The sequence below is a fragment of the Mya arenaria genome, chromosome 13, assembly GCF_026914265.1.
Source record: "Mya arenaria isolate MELC-2E11 chromosome 13, ASM2691426v1".
Classification (NCBI taxonomy): Eukaryota; Metazoa; Mollusca; class Bivalvia; order Myida; family Myidae; genus Mya; species Mya arenaria.
The window spans coordinates 14520866-14536217 of record NC_069134.1 but is presented as its reverse complement, the minus strand read 5'-3'; the positions used below and the strand labels follow the sequence as shown (position 1 = coordinate 14536217).

Sequence of the window (15352 nt, the reverse complement as noted above, 5' to 3'; positions counted from 1 at the left end):
GCCACTCGCAGTGTAAGTACATAATTACTTTATACATTTTGTTCAATGATATGGTGATTAGCCATCACCATTGATAAAACAATCTTGCATGCTCAATTTTGATTTCCTCTCTTATAATGCACCAGTCAATTGTTACCACGGCCCCCTCGGGGATATACCGGGGAAAAGGGCTGTTTTTACCTTTCAGGTGTCCTCGTAGCTATTATATAAAAGAACTTCAGCGAACACATTATATATTACCTTCTTGGACGTGTTGTAAACATCAAAAAAAAATATCAACATTAAAGTTATGGAAGCCAGAACTAGTGTCCTCGCAATGCCGGGTGATTGAGGTGGTTTTGTCTTCCCTCAAAATATATCAGGGAATTGCTCTTACCTTAGATCCCCTGGGTGCGGGGACGTTATTCACAGGATTTTACCACCAGTTCGTTCTCCCAGGGCAGGGATTTTACCGGGGATTGGCTGTACCGAAAGTCAAAGTACCTGCTATTCCCTTGGGGGGGGGGGGGCGTGGTTACAATTGACTGGTGTATACTTTACAAGTTCTGTTTCTGAAGACGCTTTGCGCTCACTTTTTGTTTTCTAGCCAAGAATGAAAATCAAAAATCAGTCAGAGATACGGTGATGCATTGTTGTTGATAGTTCAATATAAATTTGTGAAATATTTGAGGGAAAGGTATTTAGTTAAATAATTTACAAGTGTAACTTTTGAGTTTTATTTTACAATGCAGTGCCCAATATTGTGGAGATAGAAATGAATTTGTATTAATTAATCAGTTGACTTGTGGCGTTTAGGGAACAAAATTAAAATCAAAATATTCAATAAAGTTCCCTTATCACCTCACAACAGTCTTTCTCAAATGCTGTCCAGACTTTTGTATGCTTAAGAATAACTAACCTCGCGATGTCAGACCAGAAATCATCTTGGCATGAGATTGGATCACTATGGATAATTATGCAGTCAATTGTAAATACGGCTCTTACATCCGGGGGTATACCGGGGATAGCCGGCGAAATGGGCCATGTTTTTACCTTTCAGGTGGCCCCGCAGTGCCGGGTCTTCCCGGAAAATACAGTGTGGATGGGGCCTAACCTAATGTCCCTTGGGTGCGGGGGCATTTGGTGAGGACTTTACCATCAGATTATCTCCATAGGGCGGGGATTTTAGCTGGGGTTGGACCGAAAGTAAAAGTCCCCGCTATTCCGGGACCGGGGGGGGCATGGTTACAATTGACTGATGCATTAGCTTGTGTATTCAGATAAAGTTAAGAATATATATTTATTTATATAAGTTATACTTTGCAATCTAAATCAAAGATTTGAAAAAAGGTATCCTGTATCAATAAATGCAAGTAAACATAAATGACTGTGCAAATCTTTATATATCATCCAAATATGAGTACCTTGCAGGGTGAATGTTATTTCTTAAAATTATACTAAGTGAGCTTTTAAGATTACCTTTCCCATCGCATACACAATACAGTTTGAAACCTGGATAATTAAAACAAATCTTGGTTGTAGACCATAACTATTAAATAATTGATAAGTCACAGACATTATAAGGTACAGTTTAAAGGGGCTACTCAGTTAATGATGAAAAAGCACAAATTTAAATAAAATTGTAGAAAATTGACATAAACTTGGTATTGATGTGTACAATTAATGCATTGAAACTTACTAACTGATGATCCCCATAGTTTACAAATGATTTATTAATAGCAGTTATTTCGCGTTTTTTCCATTAAAAAAAGATTACTATCATTCCTTATGCGTGATCTGCCGTTGATGTTATTACATGAAATTAGCGTGTTAAGTATACATCTGGAAAATTCCACCCAGTAAAAGTAAGTATTCATAGCATAGTAGATACGACACTTCACTGCTTTTTTTTCATTTTGGTAATTTATTTATAATAACGATATCAAAGAGTAAAATATTTTATTAAAAAAGTGTCCTTAGATTCGTTACAGGAAAAAAAACTTTTTTGGTACAATCTGTTGTACAGTCCCTTTCATAAACAACAAGTGAAGCCAATGCTTAATTTGAGACAAGCAAAAAGAAGACAGCACAAAGTTCAAAAAGTGTGACTAATGTGAGAATACCTTACATAATTTATAAATTTGCATGGGATTCAGACAATTTTAATGCTAGAAATCACAAAAAATCATTCCCTTGAATTATTCCTGTCATAGTTTAAAGCTGCACTCTCACAGATTTACCGTTTTTACAACTTTTTTTGTCTTGGAAAGAGCAACTTTTTGCGTTAACATCTTCAAACAATGATTGCTGACAAACAATCAGCTCGTAGTTTGTCATATTTCCTTTCGAAAATTAATGTTTTATGGCTTAAACCGTTACTTACAGTTTAAGAATAATGCTTAAAACATCATTTTTTAACATTAATATAAAAATCTGCCATCTCAATTTTGGTCAGCAGTCTCATAAAACTGGTTTCCATGGATTTTCGCAAAAATTGGCTCGTTCCAAGACAAACAATAAAAAAGTTGTCAAAACGTTCAATGTGTGAGAGTGCAGCTTTAAACTCATAATAAAATTTCAATGCACTGCATTTGACATAACAGATGAAACAATGTTATTTTTAAAAAGCACAATATATCCTTTACATTATATTGAATTTATTCAGATCATAATTAAGTGACTTTTCTTGCACTTAAATGTGAACAAGTCAAAGCTTGGGATTGAACACTAAAAGAAACAAGAATGAAATTAAATGAATCACAAAATATCATCAAAATTATACACACAAATGTTCTTTGATATACAAAAAATGAAACTTTTTAGACTTTCAAACATTTAACATTTACTAAATACGGTTATATAAAATAATGAATACATTTGTAGGATTTGATATCCTACTAGATGTAACTCGGCTTCGTTCATTTTTCTAAACTTTCTATCATTGATGAGGAATAAATTTTATTCACTGCAGTTGTTTTCTAAGTTTATGAAAATGAGAACAATTGAAACAATTCATTAACTACTGTTGATCAGTGCTGATTGTGGGAGGTCATGGTTGATTTCAATGAACCACCAATAAGCCCTGCCAAAATCGGATACTGATTGGTCAGTCAGGTGCTTTTGGTAGGCATTTATTAGCATGAATGTTCATTTTGACCATCATTTATGAATGTTTACAAAATCATTGAATATTGAAATAACAAGTAAAATTATTTATTGTTTATCAGGAAAATGTTGAAATCTCATGATCGTTCAAAGTTACAATGGCCCTGTGGGTTAAAGATGATCTGTCCACGGGGTAACATGTTTTGTACATAATAGGGTTATAAGTACTGCATTTTGATCCAGGAGGTTGTATTCAACTCAAGTAGATTTTTGCAGATTTGGATTTCACAAGGCACAAGCCGGGTAAAATCGAAATCTACAAAAAATCTACCAGAATCAAATATGACATTCGGCCATATCCGGATCAAAACGCAGTACTAATAACCCTTTTATTATATACATTACTGATTAGATCACTTAGAAGCCACATCTTTGCATAATAAATTTCATTTTAAGGATGCACTCATTGCTTTAATGACGTCAATTTAATATTGCGCAACATACTTGTTATGACGTGACGTCACAAGAGTGGTATATATGGCCGTATTGCACTGGAGCGGAATATGGGTTTAAGTATTGTGTGATATGTATTGCATGTGGATTGATGATGGGTATATAATAAAGAATAAAATTATGTTTGGTATTCCATTCTCACTAGCAGTGTGATTAAATGCTGATGAATAAATGCTGACACCATGTTATGAAATTTGATGGTCAAAGTATTTAAAAGATATTTCAATATTTCATACTTCAAAAACGATATTCATCTCATCTTAATCTACTCAACTTGCTTTGCTATATATACAAAAGTCTCCAGCAGTAATATGAATAGCATTAGACAGTAGGCAGTGCTTAGTATTCGTCAACAGCACTAAGTTATCATGGTAACATGTTATATGAATTGAATACCAAGCACAAATTAAGAGGGAGAAAATAATTCTTCACTTTTAAATAAAAACCACTTCCTAATAGCATTGTGTAGTCTGACATAGGTGTACAATGTATATGTATTTTACAAAGATTGTTCAAAGTACGGCCCTGTGGTTTAAAGCTCCCCTGAAAAAGAGGTGACAGGTTTTCTATATAGTACATATAATTACGTCATTGAAAATCTTCCCTGAAACTGCAAATAACAGACCTTTGATATAAAAGGATTTGATCAAATTAAAGAGGTATGTGTGCCAATCACGTAAATTAATTTGTACAAGTCTGATTTAACGACTTTGAGAAATTCAAAAGAACTATGACTTTATCTGATTTAACGCTTTAGCCCCCCCCCCCCGTCACACACACACACACACACTCCTCACTCTACGCACACTTAACTAGATTTTTCAAATTTCCTTTGCAGCTTGCAAGCAGTTTTAGTCTAAAGTTTAAGCTAGCCCATCAGCAGTGACCCCTTGTGATGTGAGCCGATTTTGTCAATGCTAAGAACATGGTTGTCAACATTCCCCTAAATGAAGCCCTAATCTACCAGTGCTTTCAGCACTTTGATTTATATAGTATGTATGCACTGTGCTGTTTGTGGAGTTTTGTGCTGTTGTTGCATGTTTCTTGTTTGTGATTTTTTGTTTTACTGTTCTATGTCTTTGGCGTTTCCCTGTACCATTAAACGTGGTTAATGTTTAAACGTTTGGCTACTGAGCTTGTTTCTGTAGTTTTTCACATAAGTATTGAGAATTTCAACGCAAGTGTATAATTCCAATAATGAGGGTTCTGACTTGTTACCGGTTTGAAATCCGAGTCTCCGTATGATGAAAAAGAGAAAAAAAAATAGTCGAAAACTGACATAAACTTGGTAGCGATGTGTACAATGCATTGAAACTTACTTACTGAAGTACCACATAGTTTACAATTAATTTATTTTTCGCAGCTTTTCCGTATTTTTCCATTGAAAAAGATTACTTGGTATGTCTACCTAGATGAATTAATTCCTTATGCGTGATTGGCTAGTCAATGTTATCACGTGACATTACCAAGTTAGGTATATAGTTTTAAATATTTCAATAGTTTAGGGTAAGCCTTCGTAGCATAGTGGATACAACACTGGATTGCAATTTTGGCGACACCGGTTCGAATCCGGTCTCCGACTCGATTTTATTTTTACATTTTGGTATGATTTTTTACAATTATAATATCAAAGTTTAAAACATTTTATTAAATAATTGTCCTGAGATTCGTTAGAGAAAAAAGCTTTTTTTGGTGTCAATCTGGTGTACAGTCCCTGTAATGTATAGACGAAAAAAAGGAAACACTATCAAACAATATATGTTGATCCATGATGCTATGATCGCCTCCAATATCCATTGATACTCATGCCGTCTTTCGATGCATTACTTAAAATAACCTTTTATTGTCCCAAAAGTGGTATCCCTTTTTCAATATTAATAAACTACAGGTGCATTTTGTTCGGACACAACAAATACATTATTATTTACAATATCCACTGCTTAAGCGTGCACAGTATATAAAATATATTACTATATATATTTAAAATAGATTTAAATGTCAACTGTGGGTTTATTGTCAAAACTAACTAAAATGAATAGGTGTGTTTAATAGTTTGAAAAAAATGTAACACTCAAGTTAAGAAAGAGCGGCATAAATTTCGCCATGTTTCAATAAAATTAATTATTAAAAAAAGTTATATTGGTTTGAATCAATAAACCGTTATCAAATTATGTTGCGCAATTGTTATCTCATATTCCACATGGTGAACATACACTGGTTTAGTGGAGGCAAAACCTGTGCAAATCGAGTTTTATTCAAACTTCTGTGTAATAGTGTGCGTACGGGTCAATGACGTCAGAAAGATATGTAACATAACTCGTAATATTAATTTCATTCTACACATAATTCCTGAATAACATTCATATATATAATAAAGTAGCGTTCCATTGCAACATGTTGGACTTTATAGTGACAGAATATAATTCGTTTGTTGTATCTGTAAAATGGTTTTATTTTTTTCTATCATGTTCTTGTAAAAGGAAAAACATCTATGCTCATAACACCAACACTCGGGTTATCCGTCAATTAGTGAATGGATTTTCGTTGGAACCACTATTTGAAATGAAAAGTTTGCTTTCTCAAATTCATACTTTTTCGTTTTGCAGGATTTTGATTGATTGAACACGTAGTATTTCAAGATACTGTGTTTGCAAATTTTCGTCTCACCATTACATTCAGGAACAATTTCCATCATAATGTAGTATATGTTGTTCAACTTAATATCAGTATTCAATCACTAAAATGTTGTTGTCAGAACGGCTTGTTCTGGAGAAACAATGTCTATCATGCGGAAGTAAATTATGCATACTATAAATGTTTTTCGTTGAACTTTATTATACAACTGTGTTTACAGCTATGATAGTTTTCCTCTTGAGGCTTAAGCAGCTAATTTCGTGCTGCAGATTGTATCTCCTGGTTTGAGCTGAAATACTATTCCCTAGTGTCCCAAGAACTAATTCAACCAGATATCTGGCACCGTCATGCGGTTTTTGCCAATCTGCGGCAATTTGTGCTCGCGTTTGAATATAAATTATGCAGCACGTCGCTATCAAAAGGGTCAGTTTCCAACTTCTTCTATATATTTGTTGTTGTTTTTTGACGAGACACTTAACTAACGTTTTCCGAAAGAGCAAAATTAAACTACTGGTTGATATGTATTTATATTGACAGAGTATAAGGGTTTTACAGGGGCTGTTTTGGACAGGATGAACAGCATACCTTTCCAACTGCCACAAAGCACTGACAATTTGAAGGGAAGGCAATAATCAAATCCATGTAACGCTTCGGCTGAGCATGTCATATGAAAGTAATGAATGTATCATGTTAGGAATCATAAATTGATCAATATTTATATTTTATATTTGCCAACTTACACCTTTGTGATTTAAAAGCAACAACAGCTGACAAATGCACCCGATTGACCTTTGTCGGATGGATAGCCATTAGTATGATACATGTATGTTGAATGGGAGGTTTGTTTAAAATCCAAATTATCTGAACAAATGTCTTGAAAAGGTGCTCTTAAGTCAGTGAATATCTATTGAAATTCCATTATCGGGTAAAATATTATGGGTGGGATACGAAGTTTTGTGCGCCACACACCCATCGTGCTCTTCAATTATGTGAATGTTACTGAATTCCAATAAAAAACCCAGATAAATGGTTATGAGTACGAAATCAATTTTGTTCAAAGTGTGTGACATTGACCTGTAACATAAGAGCAAAACATGCAATTTACCTGCCCATTGTGCTGTACAGTTCCATAAAATCTCACCAATATAGGACGGAACACTTATGATTAAGGGGATCTTTAGTCGGATGGATAAAACTTGGTCCCACATATTTGAATCTATATAATTACGTTTGATTTACTAACATTTGATACATTTTTGTTTTCGGTTTTCCGTTTTGAGAAAACTTTGTTCTTATAGATACGCCACACCGAGGGCGAAACACGACATGATAATATGGCGTCATTTCACACTATTCGTTCATGCCATTTCCTGTGATTCTTACTTTCGCCTCGTCATTTTCGCCAAGTAGAAAATACAAATGGGACAACAAAACTGCAATGGTCATTGCAAGGTATTGACGATCGAGTTTCAGCTTCATTTTAATAGTATGTGTGTGCTTTGATAAATTTCGGGACCTTTTTGCTTCGTATTGTTATTCCTGACACCAAATGTTCTTTATAAATAAAAGTTTGGACGAATGCTAAAAAACCCAGTTTTCGTAAAATGCCAAAGTGTTTACATATAAATTATATTAGATGTAAAAAGGGTCATCTGCCAAAGTTACCACGGCAATAGATTAGTGACAAATAAACAAGACGTGTAACAGTTTTAGCCAACACCTTACTTTCGCCCACTTCAATAACATAAAGAAAACTTTTGTTCACTTTCATCATGCCATTAATTAGGAGCTATGACAAAACAAACACGGTGCCTCGTTGGATGTAGCCATTGCTGACAAAGATGCAAACTTGTAGCATAATGTTCTAAATAAGGAAATGTCCTAAATTTTCAACTGGTCACATAACAGCAGTTCAAGCTTACAAAACAGAAACGGTTAGAAACGTCTTTGAACGTAACATGTCTTTCAGTTTTAAAAAGAAAATTTCAAGACCCGATGGAATACATTTTTGCTGCATCAGTCATAGGACATATTGATTAAAGACATTATGCAAACATTTTTTCACCGTATCTGCTGCAATGGTATTTTCAGAAGATAAATGTTCAAGGAATGATCATTCCTATCTCCTGTAGACAATATTAATTCGTAATGTCGTAGATCAATTGATTGCTTTATGTAAATAAAAGAAAGAGGAATTATCAATTGTTAAGACGCCCACACGTAAACGGCTTCGCAGTGATGCAGTAGTTAACTATGCGCTGTGCGAAGTTCACAGTTGTGCACAAATCTAACATTATTCTAAATGTCCATGTTTGAACAAAAAATATATTTTATCAGTATAACAAAGAAACATATTCAAATAGTAAATCACACGTTCATTATTATGACAGAAAGTTAATAATATTTTTATCTTTGCTATATTGCCTATAGTTTATTCTTTATTTGAAAGTGTTACTGGAAATTAAACATTCAACACTAGGCGAACATTTAATGTCATAAATACCACCAAATAAATAAACATATACATTTGTTTAAATCATTGTATCCTTCCCGAAAAGAGATCAAAAAGGTGCAGCTTTGTCCGTCACACCATTGCCCGCAGTAAAACTTCTCATGGGGTTGAAATCAAACTAATATAGGTGGACGGCAATGAAAGAAAGTATAGTATACACTAACCATAAGCTTTTCTTGCAGATTATTGCAATTATCTTCCCTTTACCATTTTTGCATCATTAGTGCTTGCACAACCTTGTCCAGGGAAGTACTTCAAAACTTTTGTTGGTTTAAAATTAAACTTGGTTCAAAGTTATAGATAGAAAGCAATAAGAGAAAGTGCATTGCACAATAACGATAATCCTATCATGTACACATATAAATTAAGCCTCCCCCTAACCGGTGCTTCTCCAGGCCAAAAATGGGTTGTTCTCCGGTCATGTCTTGGAAAATACTAACGGGATTAAAATGAAACTTCAAATATGAAAATATAGCAATGAGTGGAAGTGCAGTGCACAAGAACCATAATCATGCCCAGCAATTATTTTCTCCCCTTTACCTGATATTTACCATATCTGGGTGAATAAATGGTGAAACTTGAAATGTAGATAGATGGCAATTTGAGTAAAAGCAGTATTTAAGAACCATAATCCTGCTCTACATTTTTGTTATCTCCCCTGAAACTTCCCTGATCTGAAAATGGGATTATAATGATACTTGAATATAGATAAATGACTATGAGAGGAAGTCCGTTGCATCAGCACCATAATCTTACCCTTCTTATGATATTAGTTACCATCCCTTAAAAAACAAAACTTTAACTGATATTGTTTTTACGACGGGTGCTTGTTGGTAAGTTCTGAGGGGTTTGAAATGTAACGTGAAATGTAGATAGATGGAATAAGATGAAGTGCAGTGCCGAAGAATAATGAAGCTTATCCTTCATTTTAATTCAGTTATCTCGCCTTTATCTGCTATTCTTTTCCATTACGGGTACCTGTCCATACCATGTCTTGGAAACACTTGATTGGCTCAAATGAAACTTGGTATATAATTAGTTGCCAATGACAGGAAGTGGAGTACGAAAGAACAATAATCCTACCCTGCATATGTATTTAGTTGTCACCCTTTAACTTGATATTTATTTCATAACATATGCCTTTTTTGGGTCATATCTTGAAATGTTCTTCAGAGATTAAAATGAAACTTGTTATATAGATAGATGACCATATTCAGGCTTTTGTTAAATATTCCTCTTCTTCTGTTGTTTGTGAATTTTGAACAGCTTCTTTTTATTTCATTGCTTGAGATGCAAACATTCAAGTTCTATTAGCACGTTGTATTACAATTTCTACCTTTTCATAGAAATAAGCGCGTGGGGACCATCCACCGCGTTCAGTGATACTCTTTTTGTCAACTGCATGGCATGCCCCTTTCAAAAACACATCACCCAAACCGCTGAAAAAAGGAAAATAATCTTGAAATAAGCTGTCATTGTACCAATTTCCTATTGAAATTTACATTTCAGGTTGTGTTGTTTGTTTGAAAGCTTGTCTTTTGTGCATGTCAGCCACGGTGAAGATGATTCGCCATGCGAAAAAGGTTAGACTTTAAATAAAACAGTTAAATACTATGATATGTTATCAGGCAAAAACCGATGTTGATTTCTCTTCCTTGAGTTTTTGATAAACAAATGAACGTGGCCACTTTGCGTGTGAACCTCCTGTTTTTTGGCGATTCATGCATACCTAAAGTCAGATAATAAACAGAAACATTTCCATTTTAAAACATTGTTTTCGAAGCAGAACCTTGTATTGCTTACACCACCCTAACGTCATTTGTCAATTGTCTTGTCACAACGATTATATAAGCAGCATTGCTTTTGTAAAATTGGACGATCCATCTGTGAACTTGTGGAGACATTAATAACATCGATTATGCAAACCGGAGTTGGAAAATTTCCGTCTCAGTGAAGTGCGCCCACTGACACATAAAGCTTCATTATAGTATGCACTTTATGATTGTCCATTTGTAAATAAAAATAGTCGTTCGAAGTAACTGATGAAAAACATCATAGTTCGTAAATTATTGATTACATCATAGTTGTGCAGAATAACTGATGAATTAGATCATAGTTGTGTATCTGATGAATTTTATCTGAGTTGTGCGAAGTAACTGATGAATTTCATCACATATAGTTGTTCAGAGTTTTTGATGCATTACAGTGTAATTGTGCGAAGTAACTGACAAATTATGTCATATTTGTGGAGAGTAACTGATCATTAACATCATAGTTTTAAGAGGAATTTGATCAATGACAGCATATATAGGGTAGGTGTGCAGAGTAACTTATGGATCAAATCAGAAATGCTTACTATGATATTATAGCAAATTATCTGATGATTTACATTATAATTGTGCAAAGTATGTTATGAATTTCATCAAAGTTTTGAGAGTGAGTGATGCATTATATTATTGTTTTGCAGATAAACTTATGAATAATATTATAGTTGTGCAAAGTAACTTATAAATTATATCAAAGCTGTGGAGGGTAAGTGATGAATTGCATCATAGTTTTGCAGAGTAACTTATAAATTTCATCATAGTTTTGAAGAATAACTAATGACTTATATACAATTTGTGCGAATTAACTGATGAATTCCGCCATATTTGTGCAAAGAAGCTGAAACATTGCATCATAGTTGTTGGAAGTAACTGATGAAAATATAATAGCTGTGCAGAGTTACTGATATATTAATTCATAATAGTGCATATTTACTGATGGTATTCATCATAGTTGTGAAGCTTAACTGATGAATGATGGTGAAGTGACAACATATATCATATTCTAAATATTTAAGAATTTGATCAAAAGCTTATAAAGATCATTATCTTCTGTGGAAAGCAATTCAATATACTATGTGGTTGTCTTTTAAAGATAAGTGCATTTACAAATAATACATCAAAATACATCATGAATGATTATATCGCAATATACTAGTAACTAACTGATTGATTTCTTCATAGTGGTGCAGAGTAACTGACGAATTAAATCAAAGTTTTGAGAGGTAAGTGTTAAATTGCATTATAGTTATACAGAGTAACTGATGAATGGAATTATAGTCATGAGAAGAAACTGGTTAATAACAGCATATATAGTGATCGGATTAATTAATGAATTTAATCAAAAATTTGAAATGTACATGCTAAATTACATTATAGTTGTACAGAGTACCTGAGGAATTACATCATAGTTTTGCAACGTAACTGGCGAAAAGCATCATAGTGGTGCAAAGTAACTGATGAAAAACATAATAATGTTGCAAAATAGCTGATGAATTACATCATATATGTGCAGGGTAACTAATGCATTGCATCATATATTTGTGCAGTTAACTGTTGAACAACATCATATTAGTGAAGAGTGACTTATAAATCAGATCATACTTGTGCGAAGTTCAAATCGTGCTCTTCACCATGGAGCACGATTTGTCAATAAACAACACTCTTAACCTTTGGAAGAAAGACTTACGATTTATTAACTCAACACAGAAAACATGAACTACATATCAGTTGATGCTTTAATCATTCATATGAATAACAGGGAATTATTAAGTACATCGTACTTTGGGAATAATATAAGGTAAATTAGTAAACTGTTCACTTTTGGTAAAGCTGTATATGAAATGTATGAAAGTGTACTTTTAAAACAAAAAGTTATTTTTATATAAGTATACTAAATCAAATAATTTACTGTTGTAATGGGTCAAACAGATAAATGGTCTGATACTCGTATTCATTCAAAACACACATCATTCGGTTTTATTTTCTAGATTTTAATAAATTTCAATTTATTTTCAGAAGTCCGAAATAGCAGGGTTTTGACGATGAATTTATCTACGAAATTATTATGCGTGTGTCTGCTGAGTGTTCTTATCGTGGAGATCGCGGAAAGCCAGAGAAACAACTGTTGTCGTCGGTGTAGACGAATGGGATATCTGTGTGTCAAATTCGGAAGGGGATGCAGGTGTCGGAATCCGGGAAATACTGGTCCTATTCTGGGTAGCGTGCCGATAAACGATATCGAAGACTTTCAGCCGATTTTTCAATCCGTTAACGAAATTATGGACATCTGAGTCGGCTCAATTGAAGGAATACTCATATAAAATATGTACAATCATCTGACTTCAAAGACATAACAAAAGTTGCATATAGTATAAGCATCCGGATGTCCAATGTCTGAACATAGTTTTGAGGTTACTCGATACTCTATAGTCGTGCTATGGAAGTGGAAAAAAGAATGTGGTGTTTATCAAAACGGTATAGAAAAGCAATTCGGATTGTTATGCTAGGCATGTTTTCAAGATGTGGTTATAAACCAAAATCTATTTCACGTTTAGAACATTTACTTATATTACTGACTAGTGCTACTTGTTCTGATAACCAGAAGATGGTACGAAATGTATAATATTAACTTTTGCTATAATTTTCATGTGTCTGTCAGTCGTTATTTCGGTTTTTATGTAACTGCATATGTTCAGCAATATATTTCAGTTTTGTGCAAAGTTACAAAACTCGCTTCTCATATTAAGAGTAAACGCCTGGAAATGATATTGTCACCACCTAAACTATAGTTATCATTAAAAAATAACGACCGAGAAACGACCAAGAAACTAGATCGACAGTGTGCGGCACTCATCACTTCGACTTGGAGCGCTGTGAAAGCAAACATTATTATGCAAATGCCATAGCATCATTTATATCTTACCATTTTCGTCAAAATTAGAATAGCATTATATGCTTATATATTGCAATTTCTGGCATCCATGAATAAACCTTGTTTATTGTTTGATCTCTTATAACCTTGACAAAATGATGTAAAACAGTATGGTTATAACGTGTGCAATCTCATGATTTAAAAGCTAGAAAAGTTAAGAAAAACGTAATGCCGATTGGATGCAAGTCAGTAAATATCATACCGTCTCTCACTCCAAATACGCAATGATGAATCGAATAAAGAAACATATATATTTAACATCAAAGTGTGTTTTTTTTCAAGTTATACTGATGCTTTGTCGGTAGAACTTAACCTAATATCAGTTTAAGCCAATATTTAAACAATATTTAAACAAGCAAATCGCCTGGAAGCACTCGTAACATGTACAGTGACATGAATGTATACATTTATATTCAATTTGATATATATTGTCTTCAGTGTTTTGCATTATTTATAAATGTTGGGATACGTATTATACTGAGTACTAAACAACTGGTTTCAAATCACCTCAGCCATTTTTAAACTGTTCCTATGCAGTAACCCTAGCGAAATATGCTTTCGTAACAAAATATGGCTTACTAAGAGCAACAGATTGGACAGCAAAAAACTATTTGAAAATAAAAATGTCCCAATTTATTCAATATAGCGCGTTCCATTATGAATTAAGCCCAGATAAGATATTTCGAGAAGACTAGAAGTTTTATAGACTTTTGGTTCATGAATATATGTGTCAAGAAGTTTCGGCTGCATGCGATATTGAATTTAATCTGTCTGATTTAGGAAATTATTCAAGCCATGAAAGTGACTCAGTAAATGACGAACTAGATGATAATATATGTGATACAGAGTCTGTCCAGTCTGAAAGTTATGCACATGCTACTGAACCTTCTGTAGAGGATTTTAGTCAGAGAACGGAAACTGACGATTACTTTACTCAGGCATAAAAATTTGCATGTGCATGTAGCAAACCATTCAGTTAAGTTATTGAAAGTCATGACATTATAGACCTACGAATGTTTTCGGCTTATATGCATGCACTGTGCTGTTTGTGGAGTTTTGTGCTGTTCTTCTTTGTTTCTTGTTTGTAATTTTGTGTTCTATGTCTTTGGCCAGTGCCACTAAACCGGGTTTATGTTTAAACTTTTTGCTACTGAGCTTGTTTCTGTAACGTTTTGCATAAATATTTATCTACAGACAAAAGAGCTGAATTTGCTATCAAATATGCCATTATGTGTCACAAAAAAGCCAACGTACAGACAGTATGATTAGAGCCTTTTATTTGCTAAACAGACTGTGAGGGATTTTTATAATTTAACTGCATCATATCTTTGAAAACAAATTGCATTCGGTATTCTGATTTTAAGATTTGTCTGCAGATAGTGTCGGTATCCCTTATCATAGAAGTACTTAACTAGTTTATTATTATTTGCTTTATTATTAAGTTTCCTCAAGTTAATGCATACTTTGATACGATTTACCATTTACGTTTTTTTTACTTTATTCGGGATTGTATGGATAAGAATAAGTTTGAACAAACAAACGGGTTTAAACCATCAGTCAACTTACATATTACTGACCACTCCAAAGCCGTTATAATCCTCGATAAACACCCCTAGTTTTGTATATAGTATGTGTGTACTTTTTGTGGCATTGTGTGCTGTTGTTTAATGTGTCTGCTTTGCGATTGTTTGTTTTTGTGTTCTATGTCTTTGGCGTTCACCCTGTACCATTAGACGGGGTTTATGTTTAAACTGTCGACTACTGTGCTTGTTTCTGTAGTTTTTCATATAAATAATGAAAATTGAACCGCAGGATAGTGTAGTCCCAGTCAGAGGTTTTTCATTTAGGATC

At 33.7% G+C, this 15352-nt stretch overlaps 1 long non-coding RNA gene across 1 annotated transcript; it reads left to right on the top strand.

Moving 5' to 3' along the window:
* Positions 1-11644: 11644 nt before the first annotated feature.
* LOC128214891 (uncharacterized) lies at positions 11645-13573 on the top strand. The gene is made up of 2 exons (XR_008257992.1): positions 11645-12367; positions 12586-13573. It is a non-coding gene; the product is annotated as an uncharacterized LOC128214891 (long non-coding RNA).
* Positions 13574-15352: the final 1779 nt, after the last annotated feature.